Source organism: Callorhinchus milii, unplaced genomic scaffold (genome assembly GCF_018977255.1).
Source record: "Callorhinchus milii isolate IMCB2004 unplaced genomic scaffold, IMCB_Cmil_1.0 Scaffold16, whole genome shotgun sequence".
NCBI classification, from domain to species: Eukaryota; Metazoa; Chordata; class Chondrichthyes; order Chimaeriformes; family Callorhinchidae; genus Callorhinchus; species Callorhinchus milii.
Window position 1 is genome coordinate 5,998,090 of NW_024704757.1, and position 22,151 is coordinate 6,020,240.

The 22,151-nt window shown below is 46.9% G+C and overlaps 1 long non-coding RNA gene across 1 annotated transcript in view; it reads left to right on the forward strand.

Annotated features, from left to right (window-relative positions):
* Positions 1-20,757: 20,757 nt before the first annotated feature.
* Positions 20,758-22,151, forward strand: part of LOC103186603 — an 84,609-nt gene continuing 83,215 nt past the window's right edge. Inside the window, exon 1 of the long non-coding RNA XR_006085520.1 lies at positions 20,758-20,834. This is a non-coding gene — a long non-coding RNA (uncharacterized LOC103186603). The remainder of the gene's footprint in view (positions 20,835-22,151) is intronic.

The following is a 22,151-nucleotide window of genomic DNA, read 5'->3' on the forward strand; positions in this document are numbered from 1 at the left end:
CACACCCACCCGGGGGGGGAGGGGGAGGGTTTGTAGCCCAAACCGCCCAATCACGAGCCCAAAAGGGTAGCCCAATATTATGTGGGGCATAATAACAGTACTGACATGCCCAATATTGGGGGGAAAACAGTGGATTGGCCCAATTTTAGGGTTAATACATTTTCGGGACAGTGCAAGAAAAGGTCTTCAAAGTAGATTTTTTTTTAAAAAAAAGAAAGAAAGTTTTGCGTGATTCAATGAAAAGTTTTCTTGAAAAACAATGAGGCGCACACTCCAACTGGGAGTTTCTTTCTGGTCAACCGGGTGCCCGACACAAGGGGAAACCCATCACTGTGCTTCAGCTGAGAAACTGAGAATTCCATGCGTGTTCACCTCCTTCCTTCCACCCACATTCATTTCTCTCGCTCACTCGCTCACTCACTCGCTCCCTCACTCGCTCACTCCCTCACTCCCTCAAACTCGCTCACTCGCTCAAACTCGCTCACTCGCTCAAACTCGCTCACTCGCTCAAACTCGCTCACTCGCTCAAACTCGCTCACTCGCTCAAACTCGCTCACTCGCTCAAACTCGCTCAAACTCGCTCAAACTCGCTCACTCGCTCAAACTCGCTCACTCGCTCAAACTCGCTCACTCGCTCAAACTCGCTCACTCACTCACTCACTCATTTGGAAATTCCTGTGTTTGGACTGGAATGTGCTCTCTCTCCGCGGAGAGATGCACCCTGCGTACCTAATTCTGGAAAGTATTTAAGCGCCTGTTGGAGAGAGCCAAAGCTAGTGATGGTGATGAGCTGAATATTTCTGGTCAAATGAAAACTCTGAGGCATCTCCTCGGGTGAAATTGCCTCGACCGAGCTGGTTGCAGTGAAGATGTTCTTCCAGCAGAGGCCGGTGCTACACAATTTACATTGCCAGCTGTTCTCCGCTGCTTCCAGTTTACAGATGCTTAATGACAAACGTTGCTTTTGATCCAACTCCTTTCGCATCAGGAGGGCGTCTTAAAGCTTCACGGGATTTACTGTAAAGTGTAGTGACTGTGCATTTTGTAGGCGAATGCCACAGCTAATTTGTCCATAGCCATACTCGCACAAACAGCCGTCGCTGGGACATTGTTGGCCAGAACTTCTGTAGAGCGAAACTCCCTTCTCTTCTCCGATAGCGCCATGGGATCTTTAGCGGCCACCCGAACAGGCATAGACAGGGAGCTAGTTTAGCCTCAGTTTGAAGGTGGCACCTCCGACAATGAGGAGGTTCTCTCCCCCCACCCCCAGCACTGCACTGGAGTATCAGCCTGGACTATGTGGTGTGGACAATCCCCCTAGGCTGATGCTCCAGGGTATTTGGTCATTCATCTCACGGCTTCTGCGTTTGCCTACAAAATACACAGTCAATACAGTTTACTGTATGTCCTGTGAAACTTTGAGGCATTTTAATGCCATGATATTGCGGAGTCCTGCAGCATATTCATTAAAGCGCTTTCTGTGGTTAATAATCCCTTCCCCCCCAAAATAATAATATGGTCATTCAATCCACGACTGTCTGTGGGATACTGCTGTGCGCAAATGGTTGCTGCGTTTCGCCCACAAAATATACAGTCAATTCACTTTACAGTATATCCTACAAAGCGCTTTGAGTCGTCTCAAAGACATGATAATAAGGCGCAATATCAAATGCAAGGATTATTATAATATTATAACATTAATATTATTATTATTATGACATTGTCCCTGTCTGGAAGCTGTCTTTCCCTTTAACGTCCCTCTTGCAGCCGAGGTTGAGGAGGTGTCAGGAGGAAGATGTATATCTCTGAGCCCAGGGATTTGCTGAACACAAACTATTTTCCTGCCCGCCAGTTTTCCTTGGCAGAGTTGCGTTTTATAGGCATAGTCTACGTCCTTTCCTGACTCTCTCAATGTGATCTGGACTCGACAAGCACCTGTGTCCCCTGTGTGGCTGAACACTCTGCACTGTTGTCAGATGTGGTCCAAGGTTGTTTGCTTTGGTCGCCTCTTCTCTTCCCCCCTCCCCCCCACCCCCCTCCACCACCACCTCCCGCCAGCAGCTCAGAATAACCTTCAGAACGCACACAGTGTCAGAGACAAACTCAAACCAGATGCACAGTTTGCATAACTTGTGATTGGCCTTCTCTGGAAGCCAACAAGTCAGTCTTTCAGTGTTTTTTTTGATGTTATAATCCCCTGTAACAGAGAACGAATAAAGGTCTTAAACAGCTTCGAAATAATTACTGTCTCACACACAGAGACCTTTTTAGTAGGCGCCCATTTTGTGCACAGCAAAGTCCATTGAACAGTCATGAGGTGAATGACAATACAATGGACCGGGGAGCGTACATTGTTCGGATGTGCCGCCCTTCAGATGAGACATTAAACCGATTGGCGATTGTTAGTCGATTGGAGGATTGCTTCTCTCCAATAATTCCTCCAAAACAAATAATAATAATTTGGTCATTCAATACACGACTGTTTGTGGGTCACCGCTGTATGCAATTGGCTGGCACATTTCGACAACAAAATATACGCAGTCAATTCATTTCACAGTATATTCTGTGAAGCGTTTTGAGACGTCTAGAAGACGTGAAAAGCGTTTTATCAAATGTAAGGACTATTTATTATTATGCAGTGAAGTGCTTTGAGACGGCTCAACAATGAGATAAAGCGCTGTATCAAATGCAAAGATTATTAACGTGGAGCAGTGGGGCTGTTTGGAATTCCACTTGTGTTTGGCCGCTCACCACACAAGCTGTCGGTGCCTCGTGTCTCGTCACACCTGCAGGAGTTTGAAATTGAGAAGATCTGCTTTCCATCACCGCCAATTCTCATTACCTGTCTCCCCGTCCCTGCTACACCGAGCAGTGTGTCTCTTTGTATTAATGGGAAAGTGTTTCAGTCAAAGGCATTTCACTCACATTTTAATAATAATAATCCTTGCATTTGATACAGCGCCTTACCATGTCGTTGCGACGTCTCAAAGCGCTTCGCGGAATATACTGTAAAGCGAATTGACTGTATATTTTGTGGGAGAAACGCGGCAGTCAATTGCGCACAGCAGTGTCCAACAAACAGTGGTGGATTATTATTATTATTTTCTTTTTGTTTTAAGGGATTATTATCCCCGGAAAAGCGATCCGCCAATCGACTAACAACCAGGTCTCTATTTACTGCTAGGTAAACAGAGGCGTGCGGAGTAAGGAAACTTATCACCCTGCCCGGGAATCAAACCCAGGTCCTATTGCTTGCAAGGTGAGTGCTCTAACCACTAAGCTACAGGACTCCACAAAATGTGAGAACACGCAGATTCAAGGATTAAAGAATGGCCTTAATTTGGAAACCAGTTATCTATGGATTTTAATTCGCAATTTGCTGCCAATGTAAGGGTGAATTTGACAATGTTCCACCGTTCTGCCTCGCCTGGAATCAGATGCTGTGGATTTTCAGTAAGGTTATTGTAGAAAATTAGCTCTTCCGACCAACTACTGTAGTGGCTATCCTCCCAGGAGGTGGGGAAGGTAAATGGGGTCTCCTCAGGGGTGAGGTGGCTCCAAGGTGACGTGCTTGGTCATGGAATATCAATCGAGTCAATCCTGTGTGGTGCAGTGCTTCAATTCCTGAACCAGGCTGATCTGCAGATCTCCAGGGCACTGTGCTGACTGACTGACAGACAGACAGACAGACAGCCTGGATTGTCAAGGGGACATTTCCATGCCTGGGTTACATGTGCTCATGGAACTCTTGTCTAAGAAAAAATTGGATGGGCTCTGCTACCCCAGTCAAGTGGGCACTGTTCATGTATCAGCTTTGGTCGTGAGTGTTGGCAGTACCACTTGACTGCAGACAGCATCACACCCCAGCCTGACCTCTCCCTACCCGCCTGACACATACACACACGCACACACACAGTACAAGGAGTCCTGTAGCTCAGTGGTTAGAGCACTCGCTTTGCAAGCGAGAGACCTGAGTTCAATTCCAGGCAGAGGGCGAAACCTTGGGCAAGTTTCCTTACTCCACACACCTAATAATAATCCCTCCAAAAACCCCAAACAATAATAAATTGGTCATTTTCAATCCACGACTGTTTGTGGGACATTGCTGTGCGCAATTGGCTGCCGCGTTCGCCCACAAATATACAGTCAATTCACTTTACAGTGTGTTCTGTGAAGCGCTTTGGGACGTCCTCCCGACATGAAAAGCGCTATATCAAATGCAAGGATTATTATTATTATTATAAACCTACATTCGAACCAGGAAAGTATTGATATGGAAAATGCAGCTCCACTGGGATTATCTTGATTGAGGTGCATTCACCCACAAAAACACACAGTCACTTCACTTTACAGCTTCTTCTGTGAAGCGCATTTGAGATGTCTCAACGACGTGATAAGGCGCTGTATCAAATGCAAGGATTATTATTATTGTCTAGATTGAACAACAACAACAACAACAACAAGATTCCATTTATAGAGCGCCTTTCACGTCAGGAGGACGTCCCAAGGCGCTGCACAGTTGGGTCATGACCCGAGCAGGGGAAAATGGTCAGGGTGAGGGGAGGGAAGGGAGGGAGAGAGGAGGGGGGAAATGGTCAGGGTGAGGGGAGGGAAGGGAGGGAGCGAGGAGGGGGAAGAGAGTCGAGAGGGGAGCTGAAGGCACGGTCAAAGAGAAGACTCTTTAAGCATGGTGATGGGTTTCCTCGTGGGTTAGACATGCGGATGTCCACCCCAAAAAAGTCTTTAATTCTCTGCCAACCTCACCTTCAAAAGGATATTGTTAACCTTCAAAAAGAGCGGCACCAACCAATTGCACCAAGGTGGCATCCTTTGGACCAGAAATGCCAACCTTGCGCTACACTAGTTTGATGGCAGCTTAGCTTTCGTTTCAACCTCCTCCCACACCACCGTCCCCACCCCCACCAGTAGGGAATCATCCTGGGAGCACATCACTCGGAGATTCTCGCTGGCTGGCTGCCGCCAGTGAGGGTGAGAGAGGAAAGAGGAGGAAACACTTTCATCTAATCGGTCTCAGCATGATCGAAAGCTGGGGTCCCAGAGGTGAAAGGATAATGTTCAATCCCCTTTGCAATCAATCTGCTTTTTAATGGCGAGGATGAATGGCGCTGCACTGTGCGGTGTGGCCGCCAGGTAGCAGTATTGCACCAGAGTTGGGACCCCATTGCGTTTGGCCATTGACCCACCAGGTGTCTGGACCTCGCAGTTCGCTCCCTTTCATTCGCTATTCGCTATTTTGCGATGCAACGGAGCGAATGCCGAGCCCACAGGCCCTCGGGATACATGCACAAAGAATGCACACGATTCCAGGGCTGGGGGAAGTGGTGGAGGCATCATGAAGCTCTAAGGAAGAAAAAAGCCAAACAATTTGAAACAAATTCATCTTTTATTTAAGAAAATATGAATGATGTTTGCTTTGCCATCACTTGGCTTTCATAGATCCATAATCCCCTATTGATGTTCTGTGCTGGGCTTGTGAGCTCTGTGGTTTCTTCCAGGGCATTTTTTTTTATAACATATAACGCGGTGAAGGTTGGCCGCAAGGAATTTCCCAGCCCTTCCACAATAATAATAATAATAATAAAAGTGATGGCGATTTTGTCACCGTTTAGGCAGTTTTTAAAGAATATTATTTGATAATTAAAGGCATTGTAGGATTATTACTTGTTAGATTTCTGCGTTGAACAACCACACATTACATTTCCACGGCGTCTTTCACGTCGGGAGGACATCACAAGGTGCTGGGCAGTCAAGGATTTGGACCCGAGCTGGGGTTTGGGATCTGGAGGGGTGGAGGGCAAGGAGGGTGGGGGTAGGAGGGTGAGCAACGGCGCGGTTGAAGTGGAGGGTGTTGAGATGTGCCTTTGAAGGAGAGCAAGGGAGGGAGCAAGGCATGTTATTTTAATCATTCTAAGGTTTGAAACAAATACACGAAGCATTTTTTGGTCTGCAGAAATCTGTATTTAACATTTCTGGATGTGGGATAAAAGTGCCCCTTTGGGTTCAGTCCCCAACAGTGACAATTCCTTTAAAAAACTTCCTGGTTTATCAAGAGGAATCATTAACTGAGCAACGCACTTACACAAGCAAAACCCTTCAGCTCCAAGCCAGGAAGCAAATTATTTACAATCCGCATATGACAGAAAATCAACAGTGAAACTGCCATAAATCCTGATTTACAGTGGGTTCTGAGCTCCGTCACTGCACTTGGCAGAGATACACAGTAATGTCACCAAGTGAAATGCCTCGAAAACTGGTGTAAAATTAATTAACTCGTTTCAATCGATTCAACTTCACTTTAATATAGTAAATCTTGTTTTTGAGTTCAGTAAAATATGTTCAGATGCAATTGCTTGGATCCAGATTTATTAAAGGGGTTTAATTAAATTGTGTTAGGATTTATGGAATGCGTGTTAGGCTATTTTGATCGCATATTAGACAGACACAACCCTTCCTTATAGTCTCCACACTCACATCCAAATTGATTAAAACAGGCGCTTGAACATTAAAATGACATCAAAGGCAAACTTTTATTTATTTTTTACAAAAATCTTTCTTCTCTCTCTCACTCTCTCTCTCCTGTTATCATACAATCATAGACTCTTACAGCACAGAAGGAGGCCATTCGGCCCATTGTGCTTGTGCCAGTTCTTTGAAAGTTCCCACTCTCCCCGCTCTCTCCCTGTAGCTGTGCAATTTTTTTTCTATTCAAGTTGTACACGAACTTAGGGAACACGTTATTTTTGGAGGCTGCCCTCAAAAAAGAGATTAAAATTGGGTTAGGGTTAGGGTTAATCCCTCCGTGACTAGTTTTGTGGGGTATTTTTTGGGGTGCATGTTTAACTGTAGCACTCTCTCCCTCAATCTCTCCGCCTTGCCCCCTCCCTTCCCACTTTCAAATCCCACCTAAAGACCTTCCCTTTCGATCGTGCTTACAGTCACCACCCCCTTCCCTCCTCCCGCTGGCTCGGGGTCAGACTCCGCCACTGTCAAGCGCTCCGGGACTCTACCCCACGTGAAGGGCGCTACATAAATGCAAGTTGTTGTTGTTTTATTTTGTACACAGACTCTCCCCGGCGGTGGATGGAAATCTACAAAAAGAGTAAAAATCCCTCCCCGCAGAGTAAACGGTTTGTAAACTAAACGAAGAATGATCTCTCGGCTCTTGGAATGGGGATGGTGTCTCTGTGTAGGATCTTGACGGGGGTGGGGAGGGCAGTCTGTCTAAATACAGTCACTGTCTATTTATAAACCTCCAGCAAACTCCTCTCCACTGACCACTTCTGGCGTTGGGTTTAGCTGCTCTGTTTGGACTGTTTGAAAGCTTATTTATTTCACTTGTGGTTTGGCTAAATAATATAATAATACTAATAATCTTTTCATTTGATTCAGCGCTTTTCACGTCTTTCTCGACGTCTCAAAGCGCTTCACAGAATAGACTGTAAAGTGAATTGACTGTATATTTGTGGGCGAAACGCAGTAGCCAATTGCACACAGCAGTGTCCCACAAACAGTCGTGGGTTGAAAATGACCAATTTATTATTGTTTGATTTTGGAGGGATTATTATTAGGCTCTGTGTGGAGTAAGGAAACTTGCCCAAGGTTTCGCCCTGTCTGGAATTGAACCCAGGTGTCTCGCTTGCAAGGCGAGTGCTCTAACCACTGAGCTACAGGACTTCAAAAATGTTATCTCTTCACTAGAGACAGCGAGAGACACACACATACATGGACCACAGAGAGACAGATAGAACAGACAGACAGAGAGAGAGAGAAACACATATAAACGCATAGACCAGAGAGAGAGAGAGAAGACATCCAAACAGTCTACAGAGAGACAGGGAGAGTCACACACATACACGTACACACACATACACACACACACACACATAGATAGATAGTGACAGAGAGACAGACTGACAGATAGATAAGGAGGCAGAGAGAAAGATAGAAACAGTTAATCCACGACTGTTTGTGGGACGCTGCTGTACGCAATTGGCTGTTATGTTTCGCCCCCAAAATATACAGTCGATTCACTTTACGTGATAAAGCGCTATATCAAATGCAAGGATTATTATTGTCTTCTGTAGGAGGTGCTGTGAGCGGGGCTGGAGGCAATCAGTCGCTGACATTGAGCGAAAGCAGCTGCCGAATATCTATGAAGTGCGGGATGATCATCAATCTGCTCACAACGGCTCCCTAGGAAAGTAATCAATGGACTTGCACCACTGCCATGTTAAGTAGTCAATCAATGAGCTCTGATAACTTTCCCTAACGGCGGGCGGAGGGCAGTGGGCACAGGGGTGTCAAAACCACTGCAAACGCTTCCCTCGCCAGGCCTCCCCGCTTCCCCATCCCCACCTTCATCTCACACAGGAATCCGCATGTCCATACTCTCTCCTACACTGGGCTCCACACACACCCATCACCTCCCCAAGATCTGCATCGCCCTCACCAAGCTCTGCTCGTTCCCAGCTCTCTAGCTGATCGACTCCAAGTTCCTCGTCCTGACCTTCAAATCTCTTCACTGTCTGGCTCTCTCCTGATGTCTCCTCCGCCACTGATCTCCTGGCCACGCTCTCTATTCCTCCACTCTGAATGTCCAAAATACAGTCAATTCATTTTACTGTATATTCTGTGAATCGCTTTGAGGCGTCTCGAAAACATGATAAGGCCCTGAATCAAATGCAAGGATAACTATTATTATTATTGCTCATATCCTTGGTCCCATCATCAGTGGCTGAAATTCAAACACAAACGCCCCTGTCCTCTGAAACTCTCCCTGCCTTTACAGCCCTTTATTTTTTGGGGGGCGGGGGGTGCAGTGGGAGTGTTGGGGTGGTCAGCTGGGTGTCTAGCACATGCGGAAACCCATCACCATGCTTAAAAGTCACTAAACTAAAAATTCCATGCCTCCCACCTACACATGGAAACCCCAGAGATAGATTGAGCTCTCTCTCGCTCTCTCTCTCCCTGGAGGGAGGCATCCTACTTACCTAATTCCAGAAAGTATTAGGCATAGGTTGGCAAGAGCCAAGGCTTGGGGGAGCCCAGAGTGTGTTTTAAAACCGTCTTAAAAGCATTTCTGTATTATTTAATAGCCCACTGTCTGCCACTGGCTGTAACACTCATGTATGCAGGGTAACATTTTAGTGCAACCATTAATATTTGTATTTTTTTCTCCATTGGCTGCCTTATGGGTTGAGGTTACATTTCTATTTCCATAGGTGCTGTCCGCCCTCTGCTTCCCCCAACCCAAGTGACCATTGTTGATGACTTATGCCGGTGAGTGGCTCTGGGGAGAGAGTGGGGGAGTGGGATTAATTTGGATAGCTCTCTCAAAGAACCGGCACAGGCTACGCTGGGAACCTTCTGTGCTGTATAATTGTACGATTCTGTGAGTGTCGGCATGTCCCTCAGTTGTAGAGAGTGTCACAACCCAGCCTGACCTCTCCTCACCCAGCTGCCACACACACACACAACCAGTAAAGAGAGATGTAGAGGGTTTGGGAGCAGGGAGTAGGAATAACCAGCTGTCTGTTCCCTTTCCTAAGCCCAGGGAGGCTGGGGCCAGTTTAGCCTCTCTGCGTACGACTCTAGTTTATTAGTGCTAACATGGCAATTTTCTCCTACCCGTGGTTTGTGTGTTTATGTGGCAGCTGCCAGGGTTTGACTGAGCTCCACAATTAGTGGAAGCTAATGTGGTTACCAAGGAAGAAGAAGGCAGAGAAAACGAGAGAGAGAGGGAGAGAGAGCGTGAAAATATTTCTCGTTCCTGACTGTGTAAGTCTGCACTGCTCAAATGAATATTAAGTAGCGCAGTGTGTGGTGATACAGTGAAGATATAACCTGACCCTCATCATAACAGGATTGATCGCCCATTTAATCTTCATACCATATTGGTGCTGTTGGCCAGTGAGACCCTGGAAAGAGCCCAAATCCTTTCCAATAGGAGAGGCTCAAATATTGATGGTTTCCCACCTCCGTTCCAACAGCACATTCACTAGTGCAGACATAAGAAGCCATGAACTCAACTGAAACAGCAACAGAAAATTGGTGCGTTCTCTCCACGGCTGTTTGTGGGACACTGCTGTGCGTAATTATGCTGCTGGGTTTGCCTACGAATACAGTCACTCCATTTCACAGTAAACCGTGTGAAGCATTTTGAGACGCCCTTCCGACATGATCAGGCATGATACCAAATGCAAGGATTATTATTTTATATTATTCACTGTGATGCGCAGCTACTGTGTATTTTGTAGGTGAACCCGACAGCCAAAATGCACCCAACAATTTTCTTTACCTTTTTCTCTGGAGGACACCGGGAGAATCTTTCTTCTCCATTCTCATGAAATTCCTCTGAGAAGAATTACAGCACTGTGTTTTATTGGAAACCATGGCATAATAAAAATAATAGGAGTCCTGTAACTTAGTGGTTAGAGCGTTCGCCTCGCAAGTGAGAGGACCTGGGGTTCGATTCCCGGGCAGGGCGAAACGTTGTGCAAGTTTTCTCACTCCAGATGCCTCTGCTGGCCTAGCAGTAAATAGGAACCTGGTTGTTAGTCGATTGGCTGATCTCTTTTCCTTGGGGTAATAATAACGTTACATTAAATCAATCAATCAATCAATCAATCAATCAACCAACCAACCAACTAACCAATCAATCAATCAATAACGTGGTCACTCAATTCACGATTGTTTGTGGGACACGGCTGTGAGCAATTGGCTGCTTCATTTCATCCACCAAATATACAATCAATTCAGTTTACAGTATACTCCATGCAGTTCTTTGCGACGTCTCATAGATGTGATAAGGTGCCACATCAAATGCAAGGATTAGCATTGTTATAATAACAATACTTGCATTTGATATAGCGTCGTAAGACATCATTGAATACAGGCATGAATGGGAGGGGAGGGTGGTGAAGGGTATAGGGAAGAGGCAGCGAAATGAGATTAAAAGATGTACAATGATCCAATAGATTGGCAAGACGGCCTCGACAGAGCTCCTTCTGTTCTTGTGTTCCTATGACAGGTATTATCACGTCAGACTGACAGCTGCAAGCAGATAACACAGTCTAATCTTTCCAACCCAGAGAGACAGCGGGAGAAACTGGGTGATGAGCGCCTGCCTAATTATTGCCAGGCGAATGAGTGAGATTGATTTTATCTCTTCTTTTATCTTTCCCCTTTGCTGACAAAATTGTTATTTTTTTCAACAAGAAGAGCACACCAAAAAGATTTCTGAGTGAGCTTCATTTCAGAGCTAACTTTGATAGCGCCCCAATGTCTTGGGGAATCTTAACAATAATGAACCTTGCATTTGACATAGCGCCTTGTCACATTGTTGAGATGTCTCAAAGTGTTTCACAGGATATACAGTAAAGCGAATTGACTGTATTTTTTTGTGGGCGAAATGTAGCAACCAATTGCGCACAGCAGCGTCCTACAAACAGCCGTGGTTTGAAGTGACCAATTTATTATTGTTTTTTTGAGGGACTATTATCAGGCGTGTGGAGTAAGGAAACTTGCCCAAGGTTTCACCCTGCCGGGAACTGAACCCAGGTCTCTCGCGTGCAAAGCGAGTGCTCTAACCGCTGAGCTACAGGACTCCATATACTGTAAAGTGAATTGACTGTATATGTTGTGGGCGAAAAACGGCAATCAATTGCGCACAGCAGCGTCCCACAAACAGCAGTGGAATGAGCGACCAAATTATTATAATTTTTTAAGGGATTATTACTCCTGGAAAGCGATCGACTAACAACTAGGTTCCTACTTACTGCTGGGTGTGTGGACTAAGGAAACTTGCCTAAAGGTTTTGCCCCGCCTGGGAATTGAACCCAGGTCCTGCTTGGGTTTGGCATGGAGCAGACTCGGGGTCCAGGCTGCATCTGGGGGTAATCTGAAAACTTATCTTTGATACAATTTCATCCTGCTTCTCAGCTGAAAAATTCCAATTTTAAATGAAGGCTTTCAAAGTCACCTTCTGTTATCTTTTCACAAGTTAGTGCGTCCAATTAATTTTCTCCCCACTGGCGGACTCCCTCTCTGCTCGTTGCTGGGGTGTGGTTGCCCTCTGATATTCCACCCTTGCCTGCCCCAAGTGGCGTTGATCGTGTGGGAGTCTTTTGGTAGTTGGCAGTGCTACTTCCCTGTAGAGAGCCTGACCTCTTCCCACCCAGCTGCCCACTCCCCCCACCACACACACAAGCAATAGAGGGAGCAGGAGTCCTGGTGGTGGTTTGGGGTTCCATAAATGTGGATCTGCATCCACCGGTCCCAACTTCCAGGTTGTCACACTGCACAGGAAGTAACCTCACTTCCAGGAAGTAACCTCACTTCCAGTACAGTGTGGGTCCATAAAGCATGAGGATGGACCGTATTTGTCACGCCCGACAGATTCTGCCATTAGAGGCCCCAGCGACAAAGGACACGTGGAAACTCGACCCCACAATTACTTGTGCTCGAATGGTGGTGCACAAAGGTCATTAAGTGAATCGCTGCCTCTGGCCTGCAACTGTGTGTGTGCATGAGTGAGTGTGTGTGAAATACTATGCAGAGCAAATATTAACCAGCTTTGCTGTAAATCTCCAAAGGACGATGTTCCAGCTCACTGCACCCCAGTCCAGTCAACTCGCAATCTGATTTATACTGCTTACTCCAAATTTATAGAAAAGTCCAGAAATGTGGATGAAAGTCATGAACGAGACGTATTCATTTACAGCTGTGTCTCTGATGGAAAGGTCCAGAGATGCTTAATGTATGACAGTGGTTTGGGTCAGACAGACAGTCAATCAGATAAAACCTTCACACACACCAAGAGTACAACAGAGTGTCACAGTGTCAGGCTGACACAGTGAGAAACACAGTCAGACACACATTGAGACAGTCAGACACTTGGATTTTGCAAAGTTCAGTTGGACCTTATGGGAAGAGCTGTGAGAAGAGCAAATGTTAACACTCCCTCTGATGGTCTCTCCTCCTCAGATGCCCTGCAATTCCTTACCACCCCTGTTCCCTTTGGTAACCCAGCTAAGACAGAGCGAGAAGCCCTGATAGAAACCGTTGTAGAAACCCCTGCACGCAGACTAAACCATTCAACCTTACTCGACAACAGACCTCTCACAACAGGTCTCCACAACTGACCTGCCAATATCATATCATTGAGATAAGAGAATGGGTTAGTAATGGGTCATTTGTTACAGGAGTTGTCATTCATATATAATTCATAATCTAAGCAGTTCAGAGGGAAAAAAAAGAGACTGCTATATTTAGTGAGATCTGTGCAATTTCACCACTCACTGCCCCCATCTATCTGTCTGTCTGTCCACGCATGGGTGGAATTGACCCAAATAAGAGTCTGCAATGTCAGGCTTTCCACATGGAGATAACCCCCTCAAAGGCAACTTCTCTGCCGCTGACAAGCAACAAGTCCTTCCGTTTGAAACAGTTCCTTTCACATGTCAAAACATCTCAAAGTGCTTCACAGGACTTACTGTATGACTGCGCAGTTTGCAGAAGAACACGGCAGCCGCATCTGCACATGACAATGTCCCACAAATGGCCATGACGCTATGGAGCTTCTACTGAAGCTATGTGGGCCAGCACCCCGGGAGGAATTCCCTTCGCAAAGACCGTATTCTGATTTGGGGCAATTGCCAGAGCAAACTTTTTAACTGTGACCTGCACAGATGTCCAGATCAGTGAGAAATCACAGGGAAACCTCAGTGACGGTGAATCCCACTGATTTCTGATGAATCGCATTGATTGCTGGTAAATCTCGGTGATTTCTCGTGAGTCGTACCAATTTCTCCTGGATCTCACCGATTTCTCCTGAAAGTCACCGATTCCTCAGTTTAACATCTCCACCGAAAGATGGCACCTCTGACAATGCAGGACCTTTCCACTCAGGATGGTTCGCCTACTGAACCAAATGGAAAATTGGGCCTCATATTCTACGCCAAAAATGGCCTCAAATTCCACCCTTAGATTTCTTACATATCTTCAAAAAAAGCACGAAATTGAGTAAATCCAGTGCAGTTGCCAGCAACAAGTTATATTTATATACAGTGCCATTCGCGTCCAACTGAAATGTCGAGAAAATGCTTCACAAAAGCAAGATGATATAGAAATGTAGTGAATGCTTTTATGGAGGCAAACACAGCAGCCAACTTGCCCCTCATCTCACTGTAAACTACAGTGAGATGAGGGGCCAACTCATTTGGATTGGGTGGTGGTTGGGGGGGGGGGAGGTGGGGGTGAATTTGGATGAGAAAATCAGTGAAAGAATACGTTTTGGGGATTGGTTCATGATGCCCAAGAACCGCACTGGAATTAACCCTTGGTGACTGGCAAGTCCAGGACATCATTATTCGGCAAGAAGACAGACACATATCATCAGAAGAGCAAAAGGCCGTTCTCTAGGCTGATATTGAGGCTGTTGTCTTCTTCTGTGCCTGATTTATTACTCTGTGTGATGGGCTGGAGGTTGGCGTGTCTCTGAATCAGGGGAGCATGTCACTGATTGCTATCTTCAGCTATGGGTTGCTGTGGCATTCAGCACGGCACAGTGGGACCTGAAAGGGCAGACCAGTCACTGGGGGCAGGGAGTCATCTCAGTCAACTCTTGTTAACCCTGCAAGCCAAAGCCCTATCGGGTAGAATGGTCCTAGCTGGACAAGCAGCGGGACAGCTTACCAGGCAGCAATATCAATGGCAAGCTACGCAGTTTTACAACAACAACAACAACAAGACTACATTTGTATAGCGCCTTTCATGTCGGGAGGACATCCCAAGGCGCTGGATAGTGTATAGCTTTTCAAACCTGAGCTGGGGTCAGGGTGGGGAGAAGGGAGGGGAGGGGAAGGGGGGTGGCCGATGGCATGGTCGAAGAAGAGGGTCTTGAGGCGGGACTAGAAGGAGGCTAAGGAGGCGGTGAGGCGGAGTGACTGGGGGATGGAATTCCAGAGGTTGGGGGCAGAGTGGCTGAAGGCTCTCCTGCTAACGGTGGGGTGGGTGGGTTGGGGGACATGGAGCAGGCTGGAGCCGGCAGAGCGGTGGGAATGGGGGGTTGGTAGGGGGTTAGGAGGTCGCAGAGATAGGGTGAGGCGAGGCCATGGAGGGCTTTGTATGTAAGGACCAGAATCTTGAACTGGATCCTCTGAAAGATAGGGAGCCAATGGAGTCGGGCGAGAGTGGGGGAGATGGGGTCACGGAGTTTGGTGCCGGAGAGGACACGGGCTGCAGAGTTCTGGATTATCTGCAGCCTGTGGAGGGAGGAGTTGGGAGGGCCGTCAAGCAGGTGGTTTGCATAGTTGAACCTGGAGGTGATGAAGGCACGAACAAGAGTTTCAGCGACCTGAAGGGTGAGGTAGTGGCGGAGTCGGGCGATGTTACAGAGGTGAGGGAAAGCAGAGTGGGTCATGGCTTGGATGCAGGGAAGAAAAGACAGTTGAGGGTCGAACAAGACACCGAGGTTCCTGACTGGTTTGGTGAGTTGTAGTGTGCAACCATGAAGGTCGATGCTGCCAGAGCCTGAGGTGCAGAGGCGCTGGCGCGAGCCAATCAGGAGGACCTCAGTCTTGTTCACATTGAACTGTAGGAAATTTGCCCTCATCCAGGACTTGATGTCCGACAGGCAGTCTGTCAGGACACCAGTGGTCCTGGAGTTGAGGGTGGAGGCAGAAAGACAGAGTTGGGTGTCATTCGCATCCATGTGGAAGTTGACCCCGTGTCTCCAAGGGGGAGCATGTAGATATTAAAGAGGAGAGGGCCAAGGACAGAGCCCTGGTGGACGCCAGATGTGACAGTGCGGGGCCTGGAGGAGAAACCGTTAGTGGCAACAAAGTGGAGATGGTGAAAGAGATAGGAATTGAACCAGGCAAGGGCAGATCCGTGAAGATTGAGTAAAGCGGAGAGGCAGTGTATGAGGATGGAGTGGTCGATAGTGTCGAAGGCGGTAGAGAGGTCGAGGAGGACAAGGTGGCAGAGGGATCCCTGATCACAGATGTTCAGAATGTCATTAATGACTTTGACCAGGCAGCGCGGAAGCTGGATTGGAGGGAATGGCGAGAAAGAAAGGAGCGGAGCTGGGACGCGACAACTCATTCCAGGACTTTGGAGAGAAATGGGCGGTTAGAGTTTTAGCTGGTTAGACTCCAGCATTTTTTTTTAGAACCAAGTGCCCATGGCAACAACTTATATTTATAGTGCGTTCTGTCATGTAGCAGGAACATTTCAAAGCACTTTGTAACCGTGATGAGGAAGAGAGCAGGGGGGTGTTTGAGAGTGCTGAACAAAGGCACCATCAAATAATAATAAATGATCCTTGTGTTTGACATAGCGGCTTATCACGTTTTTGAGACGTCTCAAAGTGCTTCAGAGAATACGCTGTAAAGCGAATTGACTGTATATTTTGCGGGCGAAAGAGATGAAACCTTTTGGAAGCGGGTTTTCAGAAGGTGCTACAGGGAAGGCAGATATTTTGAATTTAAAGTGAAATTCAGCCGCTCAAACAATTTACGTTCAATCCTCAAATCACTGCGTGCTGAGGACAATTTCTATTTCATCTTGGCAGTGAAGACACCTTAAAGTTGAATGTTTTTCACTGCTCTTCACTCCTTTGGTGAGATAATTGATCTTTTTGCCACCAGCTGCTTATCCCACGCTGTTCTCTTCCACTGCCTGTGGAACCCAGAAGTGCCAACATCCCAGCACTTCACTTAAAGTAGATTTTGTAAAGAGAGGTTTACGCGAGGGAGTAATTAGGACAAGAGGTCTGTGCCTGTCACTGTCAACCCCTGTCCTGCAAAAGACATTAAAAACACTTGGGAGCTAATATCCCTGCAATTTCAGACAGCAGGAGGCAGTGTGATATCATGGTTTGGAGACAGAGACAGACAAATTATTCATTTCACATCACTGAATGGCTGACTCCAAACAGCTGGCAAACATCCCTTTGGAATTCCAGGCTTGCGGACATTCTTTGGATGAAATGAAAATTATTTTGGAGACTGGATATATTTTTTCTCTTTACATAAATTGCTTGTGGGAATAGAAGGGTAACACAGCAAGATAACAGGCACATGAAAAATCATAATGATAATACTCCTTGCATTTGATATAATGGCTTATCACATCTTTGAAATGTCTCAAAGAGCTTCACAGAATACACTACAAGTGAAATAACTGTATATTTTATGGGCAATAAATGCACATTTTGGGAGTGGGAGTGAATTTGAAGAACGTATTGAAAATCTATACTGTATATTTTTTCTTCCTTTCTCTGATGAAGGCTCTGACTCATGCTGGCACATGGTTCCTTGTGACTTCTCTCTCTCTCTCGGGTAGTTTGCCACAAGTGGTCGTTCATTCTACTTGTGCGAGGCTGGGCAGTGAGTAAGTGCAGTGATTGAGATGTGTGAGTGTGTGTGTGTGGACATGAACAGACAAACAACCCCCACCCCCCACACACATTTCCATGTCTGTCTCAGATTCCTGGTGTTCAGTAATATAATGCTGGCTGATTATCATCCCCTCTCATTAGCTCAGGGCCACTTATGTAGGAAAGAATAGACTAGCATTTTTTTACAGTGGCCTCAGCACGTCAAAAGATCTTGAGGCACTTAAAGCTAATTGCTGTTAAGCATAGTGGCTCAGTTGGAAGCTGGGGGGAAATGGTTTCTCTTTACTTGCCTAATAGCACTGTGGGATCTTTAACATCCACCTGAACCAAAGGCAGATGGAACTTTGGTATAGCATCTCATCTAAAGGATGACATCTTCCCACAATGAAGGCTCCACCTTGTTACTGCACGAGTACTGTGCGTCCCGGGATGCTACCCCTGTGTGAAAGGCATTATATAAATACAAGCTGTTGTTGTGGTTGTTGGGAGGCTTGAACCCACAATCTTTCGACCTTTGTGACTCTGCATTTTGTAGGCAAATGTAGCAGCCAATTCGCTCACAGCAAGGTCCCACGTACAGCCACGAAAACAATGACCGATGTACCTGTTGATCAAGACACACAGCGAGAAAAAGTGCAATTCATATAAAACATTCCACGGGACAGAATTTTGCCACGTGTCCCAGTAACTGCTCTGAGGTTCCTCCAGGAAACGCCCAAAAAACAACCAATTCTCTGCCACAGCCACTTTCACCACCATTTGCAAAACAACAACAACAACCAACCCCTCCCAACCTTTATTAAGGCATTTTTAAAATAAAATATGGCTTCTTTCAACCTCAACCACCCCTGGGAACTCGCCCTCCCTGAACCCCTCCCCCCCTCGCCGTCACCCGTCTTAAACCGTGACATTAACCAACCAAAGTCAACGCCACACGAGTGACAGTTGATGGATTTTATGGCGCTGGTTGAACTGAAATGGGGTCTCGCCCGCAAAATACACAGTCGCCTCACTTTACAGTATATTCCGTGAAGCGCTTTGAGACGTCTCAACCACCCGATAGGGCTCTATATCAAACACATGGATTATTTTTATTATTATTTCTTTCTAATGAGTCGGTTTTAACTGGAGAGACAAGAAACAACCACATGAAATTACATTTGTAGAGCGCCTTTCAGGTCGGGGGAGGACGTCCCAAGGCGTAGGTTGATGCATAGAAAGCAAGGTCTCTCTTATCCCTCTCTCTGAAATGAATGTCACTCCCTCCCTCCCTCCCACACACTCACTCACTCATTCACTCTGGGAAACGCTGACTGTAATAATAATAATGATCCTTACATTTGTAGCCTAACACGTGAGGCTGTGTGAGTGAGTGAGTGAGTGAGTGAGGGAGGGAGTGTGTGTGAATGCTAAAGGTAGAAGGTGAAGATATATTGGATGCTCTCCATCCACTAGGGCTTGCAACGTGCTATGGATTGTTTTAATATTGGGCAAGGCACTAGTTAATTCAGCCCAGAGAGAGAGAGAGAGATAGAGGGTAGAATACAGAGAAGGTGGATCCCAATACACTGAGGTTTCAGTTTGGTGTGACTCACTGATGAACACAGTAATAACTAACTCACATGCCGGAGCGCCAGCTCTTTAGATTTAAGAGTCTTTAATAGGTTTAGTCAGCAAACAAGGCCAGGATTTGAATAAATCAGAAAAAATCCTAATGCTCCACCTATCGACCTAGTTGCCCTTGTGTTTCTGAGCGAATATCACTGCCCTGGGACTCACGATTTCTTCCCCCACCCCCTTCCTTCAAAAGAAAATTATAGATAGATAGATAGATAGATAGATAGATAGATAGATAGATAGATAGATAGATAGATAGATAGATAGATAGATAGATAGATAGATAGATAGATAGATAGATAGATAGATAGATAGATAGATAGATAGATAGATAGATAATTGTTATAGCATTGCCATTCATAGTATCGAGCTGTGCAAGTCTTTGTTGAAATAAGAAGTGAATCTGCAAGAGTCGCTTTCCCAGATGGTATCTCTGGATGGAATTGGGGAGGGGAGGGGGGGAAAGTAGTGTGGATTGTGTGTGTCTGTGTGTGTTTGAGGGGTGGGGATAAATGTAGAGAGTGTGTGTGTGTGTTTGAGGGGTGGGGGTAAATGTAGAGTGTGTGTGTGTGTGTGTTTGAGGGGTGGGGGTAAATGTAGAGAGAGTGTGTGTGTGTGTGTTGAGGGGTGGGGGTAAATGTAGTGTGTGTGTGTGTGTGTGTTTGAGGGGTGGGGGTAAATGTAGTGTGTGTGTGTGTTTGAGGGGTGGGGGTAAATGTAGAGCGTGTGTGTGTGTGTGTGTGTGTTTTTCAGGGGGTCGGTGGTAGGATTACAATGAGGTATTTGTTTATTTGTTTCTCTCCACAACCATTTAAGGACTGACAATAACAAAGCGGATTATATCTGATCTCATCGCTTCTCCTCTCTCAACGTGTGTTGTGTCTGTGTCTCTCTCAATCCCATTTCAACGTGTCTCCACCGCACTAAGTGAGCAAATACTGTATTAAGAACTCGGTCACGGAGATAAACGTGTTCTCCCCCCCCATACCCCCCCCATACACACACACACACACACCCTCTTCCCTTCCTTCCCCTCCCATCGCCCTCTCCATTTCATCCTCCCAGGTACAGTCTGACAACAGTCAGAGCTCATTGACAAGGCAAGTCGCGTCTCCAGAACCCCACCGGGTTCCCACACAGTAATAGCCTTCCCCCCCCTTCCACTTTCCACCTGAAAGTCCAGACACATCAGCATCTCCTCTCTCTCCTCTCTCTCCTCTCTCTTCTCTCTCCTCTCTCTTCTCTCTTCTCTCTCCTCTCCTCTCTCTCCTCTCTCCTCTCCTCTCTCTCCTCTCTCCTCTCTCTTCTCTCTCTCTCTCTCCTCTCCTCTCTCTCCTCTCTCTCCTCTCCTCTCTCTCCTCTCCTCTCTCTCCTCTCTCTTCTCTCTCCTCTCCTCTCTCCTCTCTCTCCTCTCTCCTCTCTCTCCTTCTCTCCTCTCTCTCCTCTCTCTTCTCTCTCCTCTCCTCTCTCTTCTCTCTCCTCTCTTCTCTCTCCTCTCCTTCCCTTCCCAACCGCTTGACGCAGAACTGAAAGGCGCAGCGAGTAACACAGACACACACACACATATTTAGCCTCTCACTCTCTCAGGCCGACTTGGGCCTCTGGATTTCTATACAAGTGACTCCGGGGAACCCGTGGAGGTTTCTTTCCAACCCCCCCCACCCCCACTCCATCACTCTTCCCCACCCCTTCCCCCTGTGACGGACACCGGTTTGGGGGTCTGAGAACCCCGTGAACTGAGGGGTCTTTGGGGAGAGAATTCTGAGGACCATCCGCCCATCCCTCGGGAGAGAAGGTAAGTGAGCAAATTGAGGATGGAACGTGGAGCAAGAGAGAGAGAGAGAGATGGAGAGAGAGAGAGGGAGATGGAGAGAGAGAGAGAGAGATGGAGAGAGAGAGAGACACAGGGAGAGAGAGAGAGAGATGGAGAGAGAGAGAGAGACACAGGGAGAGAGAAAGAGAGAGAGAGAGAAAGAGAGATACAGAGAGAGGAGGAGAGAGAGAGAGTGTGACAGAGACAGGGTGAACGAGAGACATGAAGGGAGACAAAGAGAGAGACAGAGACAAGGAGAGACAGAAGGAAAATCAGAGACAAGAGGGGGTGGTGAACTAGACAGAAGCAGAGAGAGAGAGAGAGAGAAGAGGGGGTGAGGGGGTAAACTTACCCTTGATTCCCATCATCTCCCCCCCCCGCCCCCCTCAGTGGGAGGATATGTCACACACTCACAGTGAGGCTCAGCCTGAGTTTCGCTCTCACACACACACAGAGAAATAGAAAAACGATGTTTGTTTCTAATGCATTTCAGGACCTCTCAGCGCGGACAGCGCTCTGTCTGTCTATCTGTCTGTCTGTCTGTCTGTCTGTCTGTCTGTCTGTCTGTCTGTCTGTCTGTCTGTCTGTCTCCCCAGCCTCAGGGAAACCAGCCGCCACTGCCAGTGTGGTCACTACACTCTCTCTCTCACACGCACACACACACACACTCTCTCTAACACAGACACAAACACTCACTCTCTCTAACACACACTCTAACACGCACACTCTCTCACACACTCTCTCTCACACACACACTCTAACACACACACTCTAACACACACTCACACAGACACACACACACACTCTAACACGCACACTCTCTCACACACTCTCTCTCACACACACACTCTAACACACACTCACACAGACACACACTCACACACACACTCTCTAACACACACACTCTCTCACACAGACACACACACACACTCTCACACATACACTCACACATACACAGACACACCCATACAGACACTCACACATATACACACACAGACACTCACACACACATAGACAACCAGAGCTCAGTCACCAGAGTTTCCAATTCTGTATAACGTGGGTCAGGATTCTCTCTCTCTCTTTCTCTCCTCTTACGAGAGTAGGAAATGTTTAAATCACTGGGCTCTTGGCAAAGTAGTTAACTTTGGTATCGCTGCCAAGAGGGGGGAAGGGAGAGGGGGGAGGGGGGAAGATAGAGAGGGGGGGGGAGAGAGAGAGGGGAGGGGGAAGAGAGAGAGAGAGAGAGAGAGAGGTGGAGGGGGGGAATCTTGCTTGAAATTGACAAGGAATGGAGGATCC